Source organism: Labeo rohita, unplaced genomic scaffold (assembly GCF_022985175.1).
Source record: "Labeo rohita strain BAU-BD-2019 unplaced genomic scaffold, IGBB_LRoh.1.0 scaffold_1377, whole genome shotgun sequence".
Classification (NCBI taxonomy): domain Eukaryota; kingdom Metazoa; phylum Chordata; class Actinopteri; order Cypriniformes; family Cyprinidae; genus Labeo; species Labeo rohita.
In genome coordinates, this window is record NW_026127535.1 from 12943 (window position 1) to 19563 (window position 6621).

General features: G+C 36.4%; 1 long non-coding RNA gene across 1 annotated transcript; it reads right to left on the reverse strand.

Moving 5' to 3' along the window:
• Positions 1 to 4704: 4704 nt before the first annotated feature.
• LOC127158185 (uncharacterized) lies at positions 4705 to 5973 on the reverse strand. The gene is made up of 3 exons (XR_007826082.1): positions 5873 to 5973; positions 5476 to 5574; positions 4705 to 4762 (listed from the first exon to the last, which is right to left on the reverse strand). It is a non-coding gene; the product is annotated as an uncharacterized LOC127158185 (long non-coding RNA).
• Positions 5974 to 6621: the final 648 nt, after the last annotated feature.

The following is a 6621-nucleotide window of genomic DNA, read 5'->3' on the forward strand; positions in this document are numbered from 1 at the left end:
ATCCCACCAAAACCTTTGTAGTTATTTAATTTCCACCCTTAATAAATTACTTTTGTCCTGCACATTACTTGTATGTATATGTTTTTAGTGTCTATATTTTAAGTGTTCTACCCCAGATCCACTTCGGGGCTAATCTGCTAATCAATGTTCTCGACATGATTCAAGGAATCTTAAATAAATAAATAAATAAATAAATAAACACTCTTTGCCCACAAGGGCTTGCTGCCCTGAAACTTGAGTGCTTTCGGGGTATGGATCTGACGATAAATAGCGAGTTTCATAATGATACGCTAATAAAATGTTCATAAAATATCACATTTTGACAAATTACGCAATGGCTGACATGAGAAAATTAGAGATCGTTTCACTCAGTATGTTGTACCAAATCTAAAGAGACAAGTCTTGTCCTTTTCAGCCAAACTGATCAGAAATTATAAGCAAATATAGACTTTTTTTGTTATATAGATCCCCAGACCACTAAATGAAGGTGGAGACTCCAAATTCGGTGTGATTGAAGTTCTGTCCTCTCTCTATCTGTGTGCCAAATTTCATTAATTTCCTGCAAGCAGCTCTATGATCTGCCATAGACTCAAGAGTGGAAGAATGATGGATACAATATACACATACAATAGTTGACTAAGTGTAAGCCCTTTGGGTCAGGTTGTAACAGCCAGAGTGAAGCAGAGCATTACCAGTTGACGCCACACGGTGGCGCCCCCTTTTTATTTTGTCACTGCGTATCACCTTTAACCCCAAGTCGACTTCCTTGACTCCAGTAATGTGGACGTAGTCTCGCGTAGCTTCAGACTGACGGCTGAAGGTCTGGAATTCATAGCAGCTTTCTTTGGCCAAGGCCCGCCCATAAGGCCGTTTGACCGACATGTCAAACAACCAATCACAGTTCGTTTCGTTCAGCGTCACGTTTCGGGGCGTGGAAATGGAGTTGTACTAATAGCTTCGTGGCTTGGCTTCCCTCCTTCACCACGTTACAAGGTGAGGGGAGGGGCGATAATGGTAGCGCCCGTAGTAGCTTCCTCACGTCTCATTAAGGGGAAAAAGACAAACACCTGTGCTGTATTTCTAATGGAGATGATAAAGGTATGAGGTTTGCTGTTGTTTAGGGCTGGCTGTATGTGCGGGCTGCTGTGCTTCTTGCCGAGGCTACTGTGCCAGGACTTGGGCTGGATGTTTTCTCCGCGACGTGTGTGAAGCGATTGGGAGGGATATTTGGTAGTTTAAAGTTCGGCGGCCGCCGGTTATTTTCCCGAACGCTGCACCCCATGTCCGGTAGCGGGTAAGAGGGCCAGTAGTCCATTATTTGTCTTTATGGTTATTAGCGTTTGAATCTAGTAAGTATTCTCCTTGCCGGGGGAATCCTGGTTTAGTGTGAATGATTATTACCGGTCCTCCGGCGCTTGTATTTGTGTTTGTATTTGTGAGTGTGTGTGTGCAGGGGGTATTAGGGCAGGTTTTAATCATTCATGTGTTAATTTTCATACAGTTTTATACTGACGACGGCTAAGTAGTTAGCCAGAGTGGTTTTGGCATGCATTGAGTGATTTCTTTGGTGTGTATAGATGTGTATAATATAATTGATGCACTGATAGATCTTTGTACCTCTGGTGTTTACTGTGTAATGAAATTGTGTATAATTGGTGGGCACATGAACTAATTTTAAGATGTTGAAGCTCTCTGCTAAATACCTCCCTGTTCATTGCATGCATACTGTTTTAGGTAGTTTGGTGACCTGCCAAATACATTAGTAATTGAAGTATTCTGGTGACCGCCACTTTAACCTGTTGCTTTACCCTCTTGAGGTTTTAATGTCTGTATTGTTGTACATGAATAAAAGTGTCATATTTGTATGTATTCAGATTGTGTGCTTGAGTCTCCTCAACTATTAATGCCCCAAATAAATTGATCTTGTCCAGTTAAGAACCTTTTGGTTTCTTTATTTTCTTTTTTGGGAGGGTTACATAAGCAACTTCATTCTCTGATCTTCTCTTGATTATCTGGTTTTCCTTTTATTTTATTTGTTTTATTCTTTGTAAGGCACTTTGGTCAACCTTGGTTGTGTCTTTATATGTGCTCTATAAATAAATATTGTTTGTTGTTGTAAGCACCTTCTGTGTTTGGCCCAAACTAATGCTTATAAATGTAATATGCCCGCAATATGCAGACAATCTATATCTAAAATAAAAGCATTGTTTTGTAGCATATTCACATTATTATCCACAGGATCAAGTTTAGGTTACATTGCAAAATTATTTTTTCTTCAGGCTCTGCTGCTCTATAACACTTTGTATGTTATTGCATTTCTTTCTGCAGATTGGTTTTGCTATCCCAGCTAGATTCTGCTTTTTGATTAGCTGTCAACCAAAAATAACTGGTAAGAAAGTCCTGTTGTTTTCATGAGAGTGGAGGCACAATGCTGCCATCTAGTGGAGTGAAGTTGAAATGCATCTCATCTGTCAGAATTAGCCTACATTTGCTTCTTTCATCAAGGTGGAAATGGAAAATCAAGTGAAAGGCATTGCATTGTGGGATACATTATTTCCATACAATGTAGTGCTCTTTTTGTTGAATGTAGTACATACTGCAGCAATAGTAAGAGCAGTCAAAGTTAGTTTTATTGTCATTTTTCCTGTTCAGAGCAGATGGGGGGGGGGGAAAAAAAAAAAAAAAAAAAAAAGTTTCTCAGGAAACCTTGGTGCAGATTTAACATTAAGAAACATCATTTACATTTATAGTACACAATTACAACATATGAAATAAAGCACAATGTTACACAATACAAAGACCAGAAGAACAATGAATAATAATAATTGGGAAATTATTATAAATCTCACTGTTTCTGATGGGTCACACAGAACTGAACATTTACTAATCATGAACCTGAACTGTGATCATTCTGATGTTAAGACTCAAACCTTAATCCACAGACATTCCTTAAAGTTAAAATTATTACACTGATTTTTCTTTGTTAATTTTGAAGGAGTCTGTACTGTTGAAGTTGGTTTACAGCTAGAATTCATTATAAAAGCAAATTGCTATTACATGAATATAAACAAACACGTGCAATGACAATCCAACATCCTGAATCTATTTACAGCTATTTACAAAACCAAGCACACATACATTAAATAACGGCCTCAATAACAAAATAAGAAAGAGACTGAACTTTCCTCTTAAATCACAGTCAAAAGCTTCTCAAGTGTGTATTTTTTTTTTTTTTTTTTTTTTTTTTTTTTTTTTTTTTTTTTTTTAGGATTGTGTAACCACTGAATCCGGCTGAGTTCCCTTCGTCGTGTCGCTCCTGCTGTTCTCCTGGTTTTGTTTGTTCAGTAGAGGTTTCATCTCATGTGATTCTGTTGTGTTCTGGTTCTGGTTTGATCCACTGGCTGGAGTTTCATCAGAAGCTGCTGCTGCTGCATTCTGGGTTCACAATAAGGTACATTTTAACGTGTTTTCAACTACAGTATTTCTCCTCATATAAAACACTTGACAGTATACAGTTTAGTCCAGATGATCAGGACTGTATTATCGATATTATACAGGTATTACAGATTCACTGATCAATTACCTGAACTTATTTGTGTCAAATAAAGGAAACATGTTGAATCTACAGGACTGAAGAGCACTGATCTACAAACATCTCTAACAGTTATTGTGACTCTTGTAACCTGAGATTTCTGATTCTGTGATCCAGCAGCTCTAGTTTGAAGAGACTTCATTGCTTTCTGTGTTCAGAAATAAGTTTATTTACACACATCTTCACCAAATGTGTTTCTACTTTTCAGACAGTTGTTTAAAGGTTCAGTCAGTAATTTTGTCCCCATAGTTTAAGAGAAAAGAATAACACATTTCTGCTCACTTTATCTCAGACACCCCTCAACAGAGCTGCACAAAGTGCTTTTTTTTTATTTAGGGGAGACTGGGTATGGTTGTAACACTTTTTGTTTTAACATCTGTAACTGAGTTTTTGAGCTAGAGTGCTCAAACTCTTATGCAAAGTATCCACATTTGTTCACTACAAAAGGCACCACATCAAACCTCTGTAAGAATATCACAGCCATTATAAGTTGATGTCAAATACATGGAGTGCCTTCGTTACAATCTATTCCACTGCCGGGGTAGGTTGTAACAGTCAGACAAAAGAAGCAAAAACAGCAGCCATAAAGTTTGCTTCAAAAACAATAATACAAAACAATGTCACACTTTCTACGAATGACCACAGCTCAAATCCACTTTCTGTTCGATGCAGGAGTGTGTGTGTGTGTGTGTTAATAAATAGACTAGAAAGTAAATTAGACTACTAGAACAAACTTCCTTAACAGTATTTATGCTTACTGAACATTGAACTCCAGTGTACTGAGGTAAAGAATTTGTAGATCTAAAACAAAACAAAACAAAAAATAAAACAACTGAAAAATCAATGGAAAACACTGTACATTGTGCTCTGTTTTACAGACTTTTCTTAAAGTGTTGCATAATAAGTACCCATACACTGCTTAAAAAATATAATTGTTCAGAATGTGTAGTTAATAAGAAAATACATAAAATGTAACAAGCTTACGATGCTGTTAGGAAACACAGCCCAGGTCTATTTCCACAATGACATGTATAAAGTATAAATACTACAGTCATACGCATTAGAGAAACATAAAATTACCAAGTGCACCTTTAACATGCAGCAGGTGATTTATCTGATTTACATTAAATCTGATACTAACCTGACAAGACTGCAGACATGGTTTGATCCCTGAGGAGGAAAAGAGATTTACAGGATTACCCTTATGGAAATACAAATATGTATCTGAAATACATTTAGCTCATGATAAGCATACTACGAATACATTTACATATTTATGTACTTAATAGAAATACCCTGCAATTGTACTTTTAGTATACTAAACTGATATAACTAAAGTCTGGTAAATTGGAACAACAAATTTTGTGCTTAATGCACTTTAATAGTTCATAAGTAGTGCTTAACTAAAGATATACTGAAGTATATTTGATTTTGTGCTGAAGTGAAACTATTGCAAGTTTACTTCAGGTACACTTTAAATATTTTGCATTTGAAAACTGATATTATACAGAGATCATCATTTTTGGCTTAATATTAATAAATGTGCTTTTTGCACAAGTAGTACTCCAAATAAAGTTTAATTTACATTTTTATATCAGTGAGTCTCAAACAATATGTCCATAGTAGATTTGAACCATACTGAGTATGAAATGTGTTTTAAATATATTGTTTTTTTGCTAGGATGTTTAGATCAGATCTGATTAGATCCAAACACATCAGACTGTATAATAGACGAGTCCTGCTTTTAACAAGGAAAATGAAAATAATTTATTTGAATAATGAACAAAAAAAAAAAAAAAAAAAATTATAATTGAGAATCCCTTAAATATCAGAGACATTAAAACACCTGGAGTGAATGTGATGAATGTTGAGGTTTTACTCACAGGGTTCAAACACCAGTAAAATCATCAGAAATAAAGTGAAGATGAATTCAGAGGAGAAGACGACAATCCTCATGTCTCCCGTCACACCTTCACCATTAACTGAGGATGAAAATCAACAACAACAGACACTCATATTCACTCAGATTCACTCAGATTCACCACCAACAGCATGAAACACTGATTATAAGCTCATATTATTGCTCGAAATTAATATCTGTGAATGGAAATGAGACGAATCTGATCAGAGTAACTTTGAGATGAAGCTGATTTCTGCCTCACACTGAGATTTTACCAATCACTCAGTTCACATTCAATGTTGTATTAGTTTATAATATACATTTATATGCAGAAATATGACTGTAATTGTATAGTGTGTGATGTTGAAGTGTTGATTCACCTGTTTTGAGGATCAGTTCAGTCATCAGAGCAACAGAGTTCAGTAAAACAACACCAACTGATCCAAACACATACACAGGAATAACACGGAGAAAACCTGAAACACCAAATCATACAGTTTAATATCATCAGCATTAAATCAGATAAAATCACATTGAACACCACTACAGAGAAAAACACAACAAAATATAGCTGCAAGCAGCGATGACGGGCCCTCGCCACCAGCGCAACCGCAACCCTGGTGCCATCAGAAAAACGGTGCCCAGCTGGCACATGCATTGACAGTAACCCTGTACCAGTTTGGATGGAAGGGTCACAGCAATGAAAGGGTTAAAAGCAAAGTGCTTGTAAGTCATTCTTGTACAATGAGAATGAGCTGAAAAAGATTCCTTATCCTATGAGGTCATCTAGTGTTCATCCTTGGTATTACAGTCTTCATCTGCTAGATTACAGGTGTGATATTTTAAATGTTTCTGCGGTCTCTGAAAACATGATAAACATTTCCTAAGAATGACTTGTTTTTCATATGTAAAAAAGATGTGAAGAGTTAGGATAATGCATTTCAAATGCTCTCTCTCTGTCTCTCTCTCTCTCTCTCTCTCTCTCTCTCTCTGTCACACACACAGCCACTCAAATACCTCAGTCACACACACACATACACAGACTTAAGCCCATCCACCGACACAAAGTTAGAGTGAGAGAGTTAGAGTGAGAGCAGATGTTGAATAGTTTTTTAATTTTCTATTTTTA